Here is a 20,088-nt window from a genome sequence, read left to right as displayed (position 1 = left end):
CTTCAAGTTAAGGATTCAAACAGAGAGAACTTCATTATTGTGCCTATTGAAACTGTCCTCCTTGGGATATTGGGCTGTTGTATCTCTCTCCTGATTGCTCGGGAGGCCAGATAAGAACTGAGTTTTGATTTGATGATGTGGAACTTTAGCATGGGCTACTCCATTTTGACATTTTGGTCTGGTCTGTTGGGGCCTAGTGTAGGAGCTTAGTCCAAAACAGTGGCCCTCTATAATTTTTACTTCACATCTCCAAACATATACATTTATAACAACAACAACAACAACAACAACAAAAGCTCAAAGCAATGTTGAAGGTTATTTCTTCTTGTTAATGGGGTAATTGTCAGCAATCTTCACAAAACAATTCTGAAAATATGTTTGACTGGTAGGAGCCACAGAAGTTGAGGCCCCAAGGTCATCTTCTAGGAGAAAATGGCAGAATTTCATATTTTCCAAGATCATCCTCCTCTACAGTTTTTGGCATTATTAAATATGATAAATTTGATGGTTGATAATTCACTGTAATTTGAGTGAGACAACATAGTTCTCAATTCCTGTTCTACTAATAATAATACTTCCAATGCCACTTCATGTTAATATTTATATCAAAAACTTTGACTAATCTTCTAGGTTTTAAAAACATTTCTCATAATTGGGGATTAGGAATTTCATAGTTTTTAGTATTCTTTCAGAAACTGAAATCTGTCAAACTCTTTCAAAGAAAGACATGTTAATTTAGGAAATGAGTAAATGCCTTTATGGATGTCAGAAAAGGATTTATGGTTCAATTATGCATTTTCAAATTAATGAAATTATTTTACCAAGGTATGAGAGAATTTATGGGATCAATCCAAGGGAAGATGTGATCTATAATAAAATCTTAATTTTTAACAGCTAACATACTATGAAACAGACATGCTAACCAATATATTATGATATAATAATATGAATTATATTTGTGACAAGAGAAAGTTGATCATAACAACATCACATGATGTGAAAACTCTGTTTTAATCGCTGATACTTTGAAGCCAACTGAAGCTGATATCAAGGTCTGTAGAAAAACAGAATTTTCATATTCATTGTCCATCATCCTCAGTAAAGACTTTCACTTTTCAAAATATTCCATCTTCTATATGTAAAAAAAAAAGGACGTTAAAATTATATTTTATTATTCCCTTTTAAAGAACAGTTTGACCTGTACATGCAGAAATGCAAAGAGTCAGAGTTTTGGCTAAACAAACATGGGAAGAATGCCTGCAGTATTCATGAGCAGAGAATCAGACGGCCTCATGTGAACACCATTTCATCATCATATTGGCCATTCTTTAATTACTATAAAATTTTCTTTGACCAATAGATCTATTTAGGGAACATCTGACTATTGCTCTGTTTGGTTAAATGTGTAATATGGCTTAATCAAATATATTTCTAATATTACAAATTCATCATATTTTTATTTCTTTCACCAATATTAAAATATTTAGGGAATTTAAATTGCACAGATTATTTAAAATTTCTTGTTATATCTTTGGATTGTGTCTTTTATTAAGAGAGAAATAATAATACCAGCAATAAAATTAGATATATGAATTCATCTAAATCAATGTCAAATTTAAACAAAATAATTACCTAAGGCCAGTTACAATATCCTCAAAAGACAAAAACAGAGACTTCTTTTGCTCCCCCCCAAAGAAATTACATAAAATGTCTACAGGAAAATTTTGCATTCAAATTAATATCTTCCCTTTCTCAACCCTATATGCTTTGACCTCTAACCAATGCCATTTTCAAAACATATTTGAAGTCATCTTCACCAATTTTTGAAATGTATTCATTATATTTTTTCACAGTATTGATCAGAATCAATAGTGATAATTGGGAATTACTTGAGGTTTAACAGATATTATAGGTCAAAAGTTGAACTAATATTTTCCAGAAAAAGACAATTTTCGAAGAGGAATTTGGAATAGTGATATGACTTGTACCTAGTCTCCTTAGGAATTTTGTCAGAATTGTCTACTTGGTCATTTAGTAGAATTTAAATAAAGTTGGATAGCAGTAACAAGGTATCAAAAGTTGGGACATCACTTGGCATGCAATTTATGTTCTATTTCAACTTCAGTAATGAGATTTAGTGTGATTGTTAATGATTCTGCTTCACTATGAAAAATAAAACCCTATTGAAGTATATTTCTCTAAATGCCTTTCTTGCAAAATCCAAACACAAATTTTTAAAGTCAATCCAAGAGATATCCCCCATTGAAAATAGTGCCTTATCTTCATAAAAGCAAAATTAAACTATGTATCTCCCTCACCTGCTTTTATTATTCGATTTTGAGTTTATATTTACATTGGTTGCACTTAGTTGTCAAAGAAAGAGTTCCCGTAGTCTCCAGAGCTCCTCTCTTACTTCTTAGCAGCATGTCGGTCATCTATTCCAATTGCTCAGAATTGTCTTTCAATTCTGTCATGTTAGGCTCCATTCCCACTGCCTCTGACTCGATTTTGGATATCATCATGTCTTACAACATCCATCACAATAACTCTCAAGTGTGCATCAAATACCAGTCTGGAGTACCAAATACCAAATACTTGGAAAAGACCTTTATTACAGTTTATCTCATATATCATAGTTAATTTTATATTGTTTATCCTAGAGGAGTAAACACAAAATTAAAAAAACAAACAAACCCTAACTCTAAAGCAATGAGCTATTTTAAAGACAGGAAGATTTTCTAATTTACGTTATTTAGTTTCCAGCAACTAGCAGAGCTTTGCCTCGTCTAAACCCTGACTAATTGAACATCTGCATAATGTTCTTTATCTAAATTTCTCTGTATAAGCAACCTCTTGACAAATTGGCCCTCTCTCACAATTCCCATTGTTCTATCAACACGTGCTTCCTTCAAGTTGCAGTGTATTTAATGAAGTCATGCCTTTATGGAAATAATTCATTACTATTATAGTCTTGTAATAATGTGTTCATTTGTGTCTCTCCTATCTTACTTTCTGAATGTATTTGATGATATGAACTGAATTCATTATGGAAAATTCTGCTTCAATTTCATTATGGAAGAAGATACATATGTATATGTATTTATAGTTTTTGATTATGTAATGAATATTGGTTTATTTTCTGAAAACAATCTAAGGCAAATTTAGGAGATCAGGTAGTTCACTAATTCGTTCACTAAATACTTACCAATCAAGTAATAAATGATGGGCATTCTTCTAGCTGCTGTAATACAGCAGTGAAAACAAACTGTGCTTGTTGAGCTCACATTATATTTGGTGTGATGAAGACTAGACAACCAAATGCATAATACAGTATCTGTTGGGTGATTAGTGCTATATATAATCATGAAAGGTGAGTGGGATGAAGTTGGACAGGGCTGCAGGGGTTTTTTGTAGTCAGGAAAGTCTCCTCAGAGAAGCAACATTTTGAGCAAATACCTCAAACACCACAATAGAGTAAGTGAGCTATGAACTTCCTTGAGAGGAAAGTGAGGAAATTGTCTCACTTTGTCGTCCTTTTATTTGTGGTGTGGGGCGGGAAGAGAATAAAAGATTCTAATGGTTATATTACAAAGTCTGTATGTGTTATGTCTTGAAAAAGATGTTACATCATTTTAGTCATTCATACTCTTTCTCTTGTTTACATTAATTTATTGCTCTCTTTCTGGGACAAAAGGATTTCCTGCCTTTTGTAATTTACAGAGTTACGAGAACCATGCAAGTTTTCCTGTTGAGCAGATCTAAAGGAGCCCCCTGAAGAAAATGTTTTGCTTCACTCTAAAGCTGTTGTGTCTGGGAAAAGGGGAGTAGTTTTTTTATTCAGTTGAGAATACTGGGTTGGCTTCTAATGTCAACATTGTCACGTGCTCATCTGGTTTCCAAAGTATGTTTGTATCCTTATCAACGACACAGAATACCACCTCTGCAGGTGTTAACTGGAACTGCCAGGCATCCTACCGCTAATCAACCTGAATGAGAATTGATGATGTTTTAGAGACTGAAGATTGCCTAAGAGACCCACAACATTTACATTCCATGCTTGCATCATGTTTGTACACATTCACTTAATTCCTCACAATTTCACCTTGATTAAGCTGTGTTTACTATTCTCTTAGGTTTGTTAAGGAATTCTACAATATACAGTAATTTGATATTCACCTCTTCAGCTACTGTAAAGGTGTTTTTGAAGATATTATTTATTACTTCACTCAGTGTTCACTATACACAATTTTTGTGACATCTTTATTTTATAGTATTTTGCAGTTCTTAAAAAAAAATTATATTCCCTAAAGCACTGGACTACTTTCTCCTTTATGATCGAATGAACTGTATAAATGATAAGTTTCCTTGTTATTTTCCTTTTCCTCTAAAAAGATCAAAGACAAATATGAAATTCAGGCACATTGGCTTTCCCCTTTCTCCTCATTTGCTTATTCTATTTATATTTTATGATTTAATTGAATCCACTTTTACTTTAAGCTGTCTCAAAAGTTTTGCGTAAAGGATTGGTATAAAATGTATGTACATAAACAAATTTATTATTTCCAATTTGCTGCTGAACAAATTAACTAAAATCTGTGCCTTATTTTTCTCAGTATATATGTGTTTAATTTACTTTGTAAAGTATTATGGAAGCCCCATAATCATAAGTTTGGCATAACGCTTTTTGACCATATGAACTTATACTGGGAAATCAATCAATAAAAACAATATTATGGAATGATTTAGTATAACACAAGATGATTACTTAGGTATTTATTAAATAATCCATTAACAATTAATGGTAGTGTATCCCTTTTTGTTAAAGTTTTTTTATTTTTCTTAATTATGGAGTACTATTTTTGAAGTGGTGAAATTCCAAATAAATGTAAAATACCATGTATATAAAACTTAAGAAGTACAGATGTTTGGAATTAACATGAAATTGCCATGGAATCGAAAGCAAGAAACTGAAAATTAAAATGAAATCCATTACAGAGTCATATACAATATTTTTTTTTTTATCAGAATGGTCAGTGTTCATGTATAACTCCAGTTATTTACATCTTATTTACATACTGCATTGTACAAACCAGTTCTTCAATGGACATAGTGGCTAAGAATATGAACTTCAGAGCATGAAAGAGCTGGGTTGGAACCCAGGCTCTGCCGCCTCCTAGCTGTTTTAAAAAAAGTAATTGATTCAATTTTCTCACTTATATAAAGGAGATAATAATACTTATTTTATAGGGTTGTTTTAAGGGTTAAATGAGCTAATGTAAATCTACTAGTAGTAGAGTTCCCCAAATAAGTTCTAAAGAAAGTAGATCACATTACATTTTAGTGTCAAAATAAAAGAGTCTGTCACTCCCCATCAGCTTCTCAAAGTACACTCCAGTGAATTTATTAGATTTCTTAAAAGGTATCTAATAGGTGCCCACATTTGCGAAGCTTCACTAAATAGCATCGGCTGTGTTATTTCTCCGATACTCTTAAACCTACAGTTGACATCTATTCTACAGGCACCTATGTATAGGGGCCAATGATAATGTCCATAATTGAATGCAGGTCACCCCAGGAAGGGACCGTGATTTAGGGTCATGTGATTCTCTTCTGCAGAGGCAACACTAAAAGAAAGGTGTCAGTTCAGGGCTTCTTTGGGGAACTATCCCTGCAGCTGCAGTGGGGGTGGGAGGGGCGGGTGGGCAGAGAAGAGGTGTTCATCCAGGAAGTTGGATTTGGGCAGCATATTACAGAATCTGTCCACTGCCATAAATGTCACACAATTTGAAAGTGACAAAGCATAAAATATTAATCAATACTTTTTATAGTATAATAGTGAATACGAACTTTGTTATTTTTATTTCATTTAAAACAAGGCATGGCAGTGTCTATTATTAGTATTAACAAAATGAAAACAAGCATTTAGAGAATGAGCATAAGCCTGTTATTATTTTTTCTTGAGGCATCTTCAAAACCTAGATTGTACCTGACATATATTGAGAAAAGAATAAAATAAATGTTTAGTTTTACTTGGTAGAAGGAACTCATGTGGTTCTCCATTTAAGCATGGAACCTTTACTTTCAAATTGTAGAAATCTAATGTATGTTCTGCTAACATGCAATGAAATTATTTCTGAATAAATGATACAGTGGTTTCAAGTTTGAATGAACTGTGAAAATTACTATATAAGTGATGACAAATATTTTTAAACCCCAGTGATTTAAGGTAGTGAATGTGCATCTAAAGATAAGGTACAATGACTAAATCTTTCTCAAGCTTGTTTATAGTATAGCCATTATTTTGTTCCCTAAAGCTTATGTTACCACTTATCTCAATAAAATAGAAAATGTAAATATGATAAGTAAATAACAACAACAACAACAAAAAATCATTTTAACCTGTGACAATTGACCTGAACATGTCTGTGATGTTTGGAGATCATTCCATTTACTTACTAAAAAGTAATACTTACTTGGTAAATAAATATAATTCTCAATGATTGTAGTAGAATTTATTGTATGTTTTACCAGGGATAATTTGTAGGCTTTGGACATTTTTTGCCACTATTAAACCTTAAGATAATGAAAGGAAGGAAACAGGTTAAAAGCAGTAAAGACAGAAAATAGAGCTGGTTATGCTCTGGAGGTGAATGTTAGAAGTTTACCTCCCATGTTTGAGTGAAGTCGGTGGATTGTAAACATAAATGAAACGTGATGAAGGTATGAATATATAGCATATGAGTTCATTGAAATCTGATGTGCACTGTTGTTATGACTTTTGGCTACATCTATGACTACTGCATTCATCAGTTCCTACATAAGATGTATCAAAATGCAACACCGTGAATTTGACAGTCTGAAAGACATTTTTCGTAAGTTCAGACATTCACGGAGCTTCAGACTAGCAGAGTTTCATCATGCTCTGTTTCTAAAACCAGATTCTGGAGACAGAGTAAACCATCACATTTACCCATTAAAAAAAAAAAAAACCCTTTTATTGACCATTTATTATGGGTTAGATGCCATTAAAGTTTCTGAGAATACATACAAAAATCCCTGCTCCTATTATACTTAAATTCCAGTGCTTGGGCAGAGGTTGTGTGAATTCACTTGTGTGAAAAAACAAAAAACAAACAAAAAAAACCCTAAAATTAATTTTTACACAAGTTGCACCAGAGAATATCCCTGAGAAATTGAGAATGAATCTTAATTATTGTGGCTTCCCTAGTGTTAGAAAGCCGTATATTTAAAGGAGCTTAGGACTAACTGGGGATAGAGGGAAAATGGTTGAAAACCTTGAAATGTTCTATAGGGAAGAAGTTGTGACTAAAGATCCAGAGAAAAGAGGTCCCATTCTGTCTTTTCTTCTATTTTACAAATTTAATATTTTTAGACAGATAAATATAATGACAGATACTTTGTTATATTTGTTGTGTACATGCTTTATGCCAGGCATTGTCCTACTCAATATTATCTAATTTATCTTTAAAAAGATGCTGTATAATTTAATGTATTTTAGAGATGAAGGTGTTGAGGCTTGGTTAATATAGGCCTCAGAAACAGTAAACAGAAAACAGAATTTAGACACATACTCACTTGATTCAAAGGCTAGGTCTATTATTAATTTGTATTTTTCTCTCCATTCTTCACTTTTTTATTTCTATAAAAATCAAATCAGTCATTTAATTAATGTCTATTTGCCAGACAATTTCCCCCCTTGTATTGTCTTTAATTATTGCAGCACTGAGAAGTGCTTATAGTTAAACACCAAGGTTGCCCAAGAGTTACATAGCTAGAGAGTGGTAAAACCAGGATTCAAACTCCCCGTATGTTCCCTTCAATATGACATTACAACACTTCTCAATGTATCTCTCTATACTCTCAAGATTTCTCTCTCTATATATATGTGTGTGAGTGCATGCATTTTCTTTTAATAAACCTAAAATTTTTTTTTAATTGAAAGCAAAGTGAGATTGATGACTACCCTGCCATTGACATAGTGTGAATAGTTTTAGGTTTGTAGAGAATATACATAGAAACAGAAAGATGTGGTAGTCCCATGATGGCAACGTTTTTGCCAGTGGAAAATGTGATAAAATGACTGTTGAATAATTTTTATGTATATATTCATACTATTAACAAACTTAAGTAGTAAAATGTTTTTATTTCCTTGAAGATAAAATACATATTTTATAAATTTGAATTCCAAACTTAAAAATAAGCACATATAATTTAAGGGAGATTAGGTTTTCTGATATTATATTTTCACAACAGAAGCAGAAAACCTAGGTAAACACCTTTTCCCCTGAAAAACCCAAATCTTTTTCTTTTGCCAGTATTGTATAGACATTTAAAAAAATACATTAAACCTTCTTTTTCCTACTGAATTTCAGCTGATTTTTAGCCAATATAGATTTTTCATCTTCGAAAATCTTATGAGGTATGTAATACTGGATGTTATTATTTTCAGAAGAAAGTTTGTAAAATTAATGATATAAGCACACATTACTTTTATAATAAGAAAAAAAAATTAAAGTTCCTCCTAAAATTAAACATACTTATTTATCGAATTTGGCAACCAATTATGTGGATAAAGTTAATTTTATCTTCCAAAAATTAATAGGATTTGTACTGGATGCCATTGACTTATTCTTATTTTATATTTTTAATAAATTAGATCTACTTCTGCTTAATTTATATTTTAGTAAAAATATGACTACTTCTGCTTATCAATACTTCATAAGCGAAACTGTCTCAGAATAAGAATTCAGAAAGGTAAAATGTAACTTGAAAATCTAAATCTGTGATATTAAGAAATCATATTGCTTACATATTTCCAAGCCTGCTTTAAAATATTCAGATAGTATTTCAGTAGACTGGTTTTCTTCTTTACTATTTTTTTTTTTTGGCAATGTATTTTGATTAGTGCCCAAAGCCATAAGAACAAGTAGTATTCCAGGTGCCTAAAGCATCATAAATATATTTACACACAATTGTTCTTCACAGGAAGCCATATTTGTGTTCGTGGGTTTTTTAAAGAACCCTAACCTTCCTTGTTACATTTTTGTAGCAATATTTTATTGTGCATTATAGTAAGGTTGATGAAAAAAGTCATAGAATATTTGCGAAGGCAAACAATTAGCCCTATTAAGAGCAATGCTATGATAAATAAACTTGGTGAATGAATTACAGATTATCAATTTTCTATGACCGATTCTTCTTAAATGATACTTTTAAATCTAATTTGAAACTTTTGATAAGTGGACAACTGGGGAAAAAAAGGTTTGGTTTTGTTTGTTTGATTGAAGCTGGGATTTGACATTGTTTTACCTTAAATATTTTATTTGCCTTAAAGCCTAGTACCTAGTAGGAATTTAATAATTGTTCATTTGTGTTCCTTACATATACATTTAAACAACTGAATAAAAGCATTCCTGAATGAAAGCTCCTTGTTTTAGAAAAATTGTTAGTATTATATTTAAAATATATGCTTCTTAGGTTAATGTACTTCTAAGATTCATAAATAGTTGATTGTTGAAAGGGGGAATTTAGTAGTATATTTCTATTTTCTAAAATCTTTATTTCTTTAGTGAGTATTTCTTTGGTGACTTAAAGTGAATTTAGTTACCACCAGAGAAAATAATTTAATGAAGAAATTCTTAACAGGTGAATATTAGTGGAAAAAAATTCCTAACTTGATGTGTTTGTTTTTTTCCATGTTGTAAAAATTCCCACAATGGCCAATTTCAAGTTATGAACATTATGTTACTGAAAACAGAATTGAAAAGAAATATGCAGAAACAGTTTATGGGAACTGATATAAGTGATTGCCCAGACATTAATGAATCTACCTTTAAAAATGCTTGAGCTAAGGAAAGGACTTGAGGCATGGCTTGAACAACAAAGAGTTTATGTGAGCCAGATTTGTGTGACTGCAGCCTGGGAAACACCTCCAAATTACTTTAGGAAATGCTCAAAGGTACAAACAGAGCTTCAGCATTTTTATAATCACAAAAATAGGAGACAAAAGGAGAGAAGGAATAACCTTCTTAATCAGGCTTTACATTGATTATCTAGCATGACATGAGTTAGTGATTGGTTAACGGTTACATTTTGCTCTTTAAACACTTGCTCAATATATAAGTGAGGGCCAGACTGTCCATTTCAACATTCTTTAGGCTAATTTATAGCTCTATCAGCTGATACCTTGTTTGGACTCCAGGTCTAACGTAAACTGTTTAGCAATGTTCTAGGATGTGGAGGACATGACTACTGCCACATACCTAACCTCCCAGGGCCTTGGGAATTTAGCTGACCCTAATTATTGATGCTAGAGCAATTTTTAATTTATCCATTTCTAGTATCTGATATTTCACTTTCATTTTTTTTTGAAAATGAGGATATCAGCATTATAATATGAATTTCTAAGAGAGTATAATTTGTATATACATAACTCTGAATCAGGTGTCTGAAATTTCAATGGCAATTTGTTTTGTTTTGTTTTGTTTTGTTTTTCAAGCATACATTCTCAGAAAGCCAAAATTAGAAGTGATTTTACTTATAAATTGTGTCTTATATTTATCAATTACCATATGTTATCTGTCTGGCTTATTTTTAGGTCTCTGCACATGTTACCTCTAAGGCACACATTCCACATATGAATGTATTAAGACCAAGGTCACAAACTGGCTGAAATTAACTTGGTATTCAAGTTTGACAGTAACCCATACACTTTGCTTTAGTCCATTCTAGCTAAACCATCTCAGACAAAAAAATAAATAAATAAATAAATAATACTATCTTAGCCTTACTTCCCTAATGTAGAGAATGAGACAAAGGCATTTATATAAATAGATTGTTTAGGGAAAAAAATTCAGGGAGTGGAGTTAGAGTCTAGAAGAGAAAACAGGGAAGAAAGGAAAGTCAACATAGGGATGCATCATTTTGTGGACCATGAAAAACAAATGATTAATCCTGAATCCTTAGATAATTCCTGGGGAATTTTATAAAATGTGCCTTAGAATAGGCTGCCTAGAATGGAAAAGGAAAACATTAATCTTTGATGCTTTTTTACCTTTTCAAGGATGACCCAACAGGATTAATTGCTGGGTCACTTCTAGGTTGCATTAGAGTGAGTGTGGATAAGTCCTCAAGATATCCACATGTCAGAATCAGAAAAGCCTCAAGGCAGTTTTAGCCTTAAGGCAGGTGCTGTTTTGTTTTGTCTGCAAAGGTCGTGTGAAACTGATGGCTTTATAGGTGGCTGGAGCAAAACGTGAGAACAGAGGATTTTGAAGTGCATAAAAATTGTGGGCTGACCCCGTGGCTCACTCGGGAGAGTGTAGCACTGGGAGCACAGAGGCGTTCCCGCGGCAGGTTCGGATCCTATATAGGGATGGCCGGTGCGCTCACGGTGCAGACAACACCAAGCCAAGGGTTGCGATCCCCTTACCGGTCACAAAAAAAAAAAAAAAAAAAAAAAAAAAATTGTTTGACACAATTACCTTTTCCATTCTTAAAACATCTCTCTGAAACAGAAGCATAGTCTTTGATACAGTTGCTTATATTTTTAATGCACACATTTCATATGATTTGAAATTTAAAGAATGAAACTGTTGACATATAAACAAGTGTTGCATCACCTCTCTTTCCAAATCAATTAATATCAGCCTGAATACAAAACCATCGGTGACCTATCACAATGGTTTTTAGATGAAGGGGCAAATTCAAAGGATTATTGGAGAGGGCTTTGTTCATAAGTAGTAGCAAGTATCATATGTTTTTCTACATCTAGTTTCTTGGTTGAAGGTTTGGGTTATCAAATATTTCAGCTCTACTGTTTATGTAGTCATTAAATACTTTGGCCCAGAAATTCTGCTTCCTCTCTCAAAACAAGTTGGCTCGAGCAAACCATGTGTTTTTTTAATTAAGAATCCATTGTTCAAGTCCATATGTCCCCAGTTTATTTCTTTTCAAAATGAGTTCCCATGAGCCAAGAGACTAATAGAGAAGTAGGTCCTATATTGTCCTATGCCAGGGTTTAATAGCTGACTCAGTGATGGACTTCATATGGTTATTTTTACTGCCTAGACGAACAAACAGCAACACACAGGTAACTTTTCTTTTTCTTTTAATATAAGATGTCCCTTGTGAAAGTCATTCTCTGAAGTTAACTTGAAAACAATTTTTTCCTCACTGCTGTGGATTTTTCTCAACAAGTATGGGAATGGGATTTTATCTCTTTCTTTCTTTCTTCTTTATACTTAAACTTTCTTTTACATAGGCCAGCTCTGGCCTCCCTGCATAGGGAATGTATTGTCTAAATGTAGCATTTAAGGCACTTTAGATAGTGTCAGCAGCTAAATTTGACCAAGATTTATAGATAGGGTGGTTTTAAATAAATAAATAAATAAATATATTTTAGTTATATTTTAATTATTTGTAGGAGGAAAATCCAATTAACTTGAAGAAATAAACTAAATGTATATTTATTCTGCAAATGTATTTATGTAAGTTTTATTTTTACTGGATATTTAGAAAGTGTTTCTGTACTTTCTCATTTTCCTATTGAAATATACTTTATCTTAAGAATTTGAAATTATTTTTATTGGATTTTTCTGCCTCTTCTAGTAGGGAAATAAAGAATCTCTCAAAAGTTTATTCCTTATGTTAGGCCAAAAAAAAAAAAAATTAAAATGTTAACCCAATGATATTCATGTCATGAACCCAGATACCTATAGCTAAACTTACATAGCAAAAGAGGCTTTGCAAATATGGTTGAGGATTTTGAGATCCTCACAGAAAGAAAGAGAGAAAGAGAAAGATAGAAAGAAAAGAAAAGAAAAGAAGGAAGGAAGGAAGGAAGGAAGGACATGGTGAAATTATCCTGGGTTATCCAAGGGCCCAGTGTATCACAAGAGCATTAGTGAAAGAGGAAGGCCAAAGAGTCAGAGTGAGAGGAGATATGATGATGGAAGCAGAGGTCTGAGTGTTTCAGGGATACAAGCTAAAGAATGTGGGCAGGCTCTAGAACCTGGAAAAGGCAGAAATGGATTCTCTGCTATAGCATCTGGAAGGAACAAAGTCCTACCAACCCAGCCTAGACTTCTGACCTCTAGAAATGATGTTTGAACTGATGTTAAAACAGCTGGTGTTGTTTTAAGCCACCAAGTTACTGATAATTTTTACAGTGGCAATAGTAAACTAATGTATATCGACTCCAAGAATTTCTGGAATCTCCCCACGATACTTCACTGGTGCTTACAGACAAGGTCCCTGTTTTCAGTTCTCCCAACTCTCACTTAATCAATTTCAGTTGAATCTGCATGGTACCAGTGACACTATTCTATTATATACATAATGTCTTCTGGCCACTGATGCTGCTTGGGCTTATGATCACAATGCTATTTAAACATCAAAACATCTGTCAACAAACTCAGACTTGAAATAATACAGTTGCCACTTTCCTTTTATCCCACTGAGCATTACCTCTTCTTTTTACTGGGTAATTTTTCAGTCTCCCTCTCTCACCCCTCTACATGCAAATAAAAGGACAAATTAAGTTTCTTCATTTGCCCAGAATTACTGAACTCCTCTGAGGGACATAACTGAGCTTAAGATGAAACTGATCAGAGAAAATCCTTCAATACACTTCCACTCATCTGTCTGACATTTATTTGGTACCACACAGATATAATATAACCTTTCTTTTACATGAGAGTTCTGATCATACATGGCGATGTTCATTCATGTCCCCACATCATCATAGGTACTCTCTGAATGTACTTGAGTTTATCACCACTCTTAAAGTGAGACAAAAGACCCACTGAGAACAGAAAAGTGCTATTATCTTCGTTGTTCTTAGCCATATATTCCTTTTAATATTGCAAGGTTACATACTCACTTATGGGTTGATGAAATCAGAATATTGATCAATGGGATTTGAGTGAATAAATCTTTTAATCTCTTACAAATATTCAGATATTTCTAGTTCTATGTTTTAGAAATTTTTGTTTTGTCTTCATTCCGGTAGTTAGAAGAGTGCTCTATACATTAGAAAAATATATTTGATGAATATTGGAATAGCTGAAATTATCAGCTCAGAAGAAATTATATAAATCTCTCCTTATGCTTTCAATTTCATTCTCTCTGAAACAATCAATAAATTACACTTTAAAAGAAATCTGTGGGGTGCAGTGTGTTGTTTTAATGCATACATATACTGCACACTGGATCACTCAGGTAGATAGCATAGTTTTGTACCCATTAGTCCACTCCTTATCCTTCCCCCTCCCCTACTAGTCCTTGGTAACCATTATTCTACTTTCCATTTCTATAAGAACCACTTTTTTTCTTATCCTTTCTTTTTTTTTTTTTTTTTTTTTTTAAGATTTCACATGTGAGTGAGACCATGTGGGATTTGTCTTTCTGTGCCTTACTTTCTTTACTTAACATTATGGTTTCCAGTTCTATCCATGTTGCTGCAAATGATAGGATATCATTTTTTTATACAGCTGAATAGCATTCCATTGTGTATATATAGCATTTTTTTAATCCATTCATCCATTTAGGTTGATTCAATCTTTTGGCTACGGTGAATAGTGTTGCTATGAACATGGCAGTGCTGGTGTCTTTTTGACATATTGATTTCATTTCCTTTGGATATACACCTGGTAGTGGGAAAGCTGGATTGTAAGCTAGATCTATTTTCAGTTCTCTGAGGAACCTCCAAATTGTTTTCCACAATGACCGTACCCATTTACATTCCCACCAACAATGTGGGAGGTTCCCCTTTGTCCACATCCTCACCAGCATTTGTTATTTTCCATCTTATTGATAACAGTCATTCTAACAGGGGTGAGACGATATTTCATAGTGGTTTTAATTTGAATTTCCCTGATGATTAGTGATTTTCAGCATTTTCTCATGTGCTTGTTGGCCATTTGTATGTCTTCTTTTGAGAAATGCCCATTCAGATCTTTTACCCGTTTCTTAACTAGGTTATTTGATTTTTTGTTGTTGTTGCTGAGTTGTTTGAGTTCCTTATATATTCTGGATATTGGCCCCTTGTCTGATGTGTAGTTTGAAGCACTTTCTCCCATTCTGTAGGTTGTCGCTTTGCTTTCTTGATAGGGTCTCTTGCTGTACAGAAGCTTTTTAGTTTGATTAAAACCATTTGTGTATTCGTGCTTTAGTTGCCTGTGCATTTGTGTTTGCATTCAAAAACCTCCCATTTCATGTAGTGTCTCCCCTATTTTTTCTTATAGTAGTTTCATAGTATCAGATCTTAAATTTAGGTCTTTATTTTGAGTTGCTTATTTTGTATAGTGAGAGATAGGGGTCTAATTTGAATCTTCTGTATGTAGATATACAGTTTTCCCAGTACCATTTATTGAAGAGACTGTCCTTTTCCCACTGTATATTCTTGGCACTTTTGTCAAAAGTCATTTAGCTGTTAAGTGTGTGGATTTATTTCTGGGCTTTCTATTCTGTTTCATTGTTCTATTTATGTCTATTTTTATGCCAATACTGTGCTGTTTTAGTTACCATAGCTTTATAGTATATTTTGAATTCAGGAAGTGTGATGCCTCTAACTATGTTCTTTTTATTCAACTTTGCTTTAGTATATGGAGTCTTTCATTGTTCCATATAAATTTTAAAAATCATTTTTCTATTTCTGTGAAGAATGTAATTGGTATTTTGATAGGGATTTTGTTAAATGTGTAGATTGCTTTGGTAAATGGACATTTTGATTATGTTAATTCTTCCAACCCATAAACATGAGATATCTTTTATTATTTCAATCTTTTTCACCAACGTTTTATACTTTTAATTGTGGAGGTCTTTTACCTCCTTATTTAAATTTACTACTAGCTATTTCATTTTTTTATTTTTGGGAGTTATTGTAAATAGGATTACTTTCTTGAATTCTTCTTCAGCTATTTCATTATTAGCATATAGGAAGGCTATTGATTTTTGTGTGTTGATTTTGTATCCTGCCACTATACTGAATTCATTTATTATTTCTAGTAATTTTGTGGTGGAGTCTTTAGGATTTTCTGTGTATAGGATTATATCATCTGCAAAAAGGGCTGGATACTTTGACTTCCTCCTTTCCAATTTGGATGTCTTTTATTGCTCCTCTTGCTTTATTGCACAGATGAGAACTTCCTGTACTATGTTGAACAAGAGTGGGGAAAGTTAGCATCCTTACCTTGATCCAGATCTTAAAGGAAAAGCCTCCTTTTTTTTTTTTTCGTCCATTGAGTATTTTAGCTGTGGGTTTGTCATACATGGCTTTTTTTATGTTGAGGTACATTCCTTCTATACCTAATTTGTTGTGTTTTCATCACAAAACAGTGGTGGATTTTATCAAATGCTTTTTCTGCATGTATTGAAATGATCATATTTTGTTTGTTTGTTTTTTTTCCCTTCATTCTGTTGATGTAATGTATCACTTTTAATGATTTGTATATGTTGCACATCCTTGCATTCCTGGGATGAATCTCACTTGATCATGGTGAATGATCTTTTTAATGTGTTGTTAGATTCTGTTTGCTAGTATTTTATTGAGGGTCTTCACATCTGTGTTCATTAGGAATATTCGTCTGTAGTTTTCTTTTTTTGCTGTATTTTTTCCAGTTTTGGTATAAGGTTAGTGTTGGATGGATTTGTAGAATGGGTTTGGAAATATTCCTTCCTCTTCAATTTTTTGGAAAAGTTTGAGAAGAATTGGTATTATTTATTCTTGAAATGTTTGGTGGAATGTAGCAGTGAGGCCATCTGGTCCTGAGGTTTTCTTCATTGGGAGACTTTTGTCACTTCTTCAGTCTCATTACTCATTATTGATCTGTCTAGGTTTTCTAATTTTTCATGATTCAACATTGTTAAGTTGTATGTGTCCAGGAATTTATCCATTTCTTTCATGTTTTCCAGTTTATTTGCATAGAGTTGTTCTTAGTAGTCTCTTATGATCCCTTGTATTTCTGTGGTAACAGTTGTAATCTCCCTTTTTTCATTTCTGATTTTATGTATTTGAGTCTTCTCTCTTTTTTCTTTGTTATGCTACATAAAAGGTTTATTGATTTTATGTTTTCAAAAACCCAACTCTTTCTTTCATCAATTTTTTGTATTTTTTTTTAATTGCTAATACATTTATTTCTGTTCTGATCTTTGTTATTTATCTCCTACTTTTTGTTCTTGTTTTTCTACTTCCTTGAGGTGTAATATCAGATTGTTTGTTTGAAGCTGTTCTTTCTTGATGCAGGTATTTGTCACTATAACTTCCTTCTTAAACTGTTTTGCTGTATTCCCTGGGTTCTGGTATGTTGTGTTTCGTTTCTGTTTGTCTCTAGGAATCTTTTTGTGTCCTTTTTGATTTCTTCTTTGGGACATTCTTTGTTTAGGAACATGTTGTTTAGTTTCCATGTATTTGCACAGTTTCTAGTGTCCTTTTTGTTGATGATTTCTAGTTTTATTCCATCATGGTCAGACAAGGTAGTTGGTATAATTTCAATTTTTTAAAAAATTTGTTGAGGATTATTTTGTGACCTAACCTGTAGTCTATTCTAGAGAATGTTCCATGCGTTTCTGAGAAGAATGTGTATTCTTCAGCTGTTGTCAAGTTGATTGCTGATTTGCCCGATGATTAAAGTCAATATAAATTAAATGAAATTAAATAAATGCATTAAATATATAAATTAATTGAACATGTTTTTTAGAATTTTAGATTCTGTTAATATTGAATGAGAGATTCTTAATACTGAATATTAAGAATTAAGCAAAATCTTGTTTAACAGGAATACTGGAATTTGATATCTTTATAACTGATTTTATATATAAATTATCTATTTTAATACTCTGTTCATTGAAAATATTTGATTAATATATAAAATGTTTTGCATAAATATAAATTTATTGACAATAATAGGATAACTTGTTAAAATCATATTCCAAAATTTTACTTTTTATACCTATTTTCAGTCAATTAAAATTTTTATTTTATTTATTTATTTTTTGACTTGCCAATGTTTTATTATTTTTTTATTTTACTTTATTTTTTCAAATAGTTTTTTTAATTTTAACTTCTCAATATATATTATAGTTGATTTTCATGACCCTTTACCCATTCCTCTTCTCCTCCCTTTCTCCCCTCACCCACCGCATCATATCTGTTCACTTGTCTTAACAAGTTCAAGGAGTTGTTGTGATTGTTGTGTTTTAAAAACAAATTTAGTTTTTTATAAGAAGGCTATCTATACAAGCATAAGTTTAATATTTTTTACACATTTAAAAAGCTTGGAAGAGAAGTCTTCTTTGGTATGTATATTTACATATTACAGATAAGGAATCTGAAAGCTCCGGTGAATAAAATGCCTTTCTCAAATAATATCAGGACAGGTACAGAGGGCTTTTGTTTGCTATACCATTGTTCATTAAACAAAATAATCTTGCTGGATTGAATTATTAAGTTAAACTTATAATATGAACTTACTTTCTTACTTAATTTTCTTTCTCCCGTAATTAAGAGTTATAGAAATTTCTAATTAATGGAAGATTTGTATAACTAGAATTCAGGGTAATTGAGATTTCACATGACTGATGTATTAAATGATGTGTTTGTTACACCATCCCCTGTAAACATACAGGTTAAAACCCTTGACATGTTGATTACTCCCTTTATTGTTTTTTTTTTTTAAGTGTCCAATTGATAATTGATTGATAAGGCAAGTTATTTTAAACCCAACAACAACAACAAATTTGTCTTTTAGCTGTAAACGAAACCAAAATGGGGGTTGATGTGAATGTACTATCTAGGAGGATAACTTTACATCCTTATTGCTAATGAAGGATACTGAAACTCAAAATGTAGACAATATATTATAAAAGTAGCACATATGACCATAATCAAAAAATAGGACAGTATTAAAGCCCTAAATTGTCAAATTGCCTTTTATATTAGGTTCAGATAAAATATTACTGCATACTTATATGATATTTTATAATATCCAATCTTAATAAATGGTTTTGATCAACAGAGTAAGAATTATTCTTAATTATTTCATATAAAGAGGTTTCAATTATATCTAAAACATGTAGGAAAACTCTACATCTGGTTATTATAGAGGTAATTACATTTTCTTTTCTGTTTTTCTACATGACAGTATAGAGTAACTTGAGAATCAGAGAGTAACCATGCATTTCAGACATCAGAATGTGAAAGAAATACAATCTATTGATCTCATTTTTAATGTATGCATGAATGCAGAATTTTGTTTATCTATTCCTTCTAAATATGGGACAAAATAATCTGAAACCCTGAGATATTCCATAACAGACCCTTTCATAAATAATTAGTTTACGATTTCTGATTACTAGAGTTTGTCGTTTAAATCATGTGTCTATTCTTATTTACATTTAATTAAAGTTTCTTCCTCCCCTGGTTACAACCTGCTTTCCCTTCTCCCTTCTCAGTGGATTGGCATTCTTCTCTGATTATCCTTTTCATGGCCAATAAACAGATATAGTAATTCTAGTTATTAAAACCAACATACCACCCCCCAAAAGGAAAAGTTGTATCTTATTTTTATCTATTTCTTTAAGTGTGAGGTAACTGCACTTTGCATCCACACCAACCCTCTATCTCAATAAATATATAAATAAATAAATAAATCACATTTATTTGGCCAAAACTGTGTCACCAGGGTACTTCAAATTTATCATTTTCTAAAGAAATGGGAATTACCCGATTGATTTAGACTAATTTAAATTTACCCTTGAAGTAGAGACAGAGATATTTTTGCTGATATATGGATTTCTGAAGGAAGTATGCTGGCTATTACCAAGAAAATGGACTGAGTGTTTTGTGTGTAGACACCAACAATATCCATTAAAATAAAGGACATCTACTTTAACAACCTATTATTAAAATTCATAAATAATTAAATCAAAGCTCAATTAATGGTGAAGTGATGCAGGTTCTGCATGGGATAATATCAGCTGAAGAAAATGGAGAAATCCAAAAACCTTTGAGAAACTAGTCAGTAATCCAAACAAGCAGTTAGCATTGCAGAGAAAGAGAGAGGATGA

At 32.2% G+C, this 20,088-nt stretch overlaps 1 long non-coding RNA gene across 2 annotated transcripts in view; it reads left to right on the top strand.

Annotated features, from left to right (window-relative positions):
* The window catches only part of LOC134382262 (uncharacterized), a 36,291-nt gene that overhangs the window by 8,113 nt on the left and 8,090 nt on the right, over positions 1-20,088 (top strand). The gene's annotated exons all lie outside the window — the stretch shown is intronic.

This window comes from Cynocephalus volans, chromosome 7, assembly GCF_027409185.1.
Source record: "Cynocephalus volans isolate mCynVol1 chromosome 7, mCynVol1.pri, whole genome shotgun sequence".
Lineage (NCBI taxonomy): Eukaryota > Metazoa > Chordata > Mammalia > Dermoptera > Cynocephalidae > Cynocephalus > Cynocephalus volans.
The sequence above is the reverse complement of the archived record's forward strand: the minus strand, read 5'-3'. Positions and strand labels throughout refer to the sequence as shown.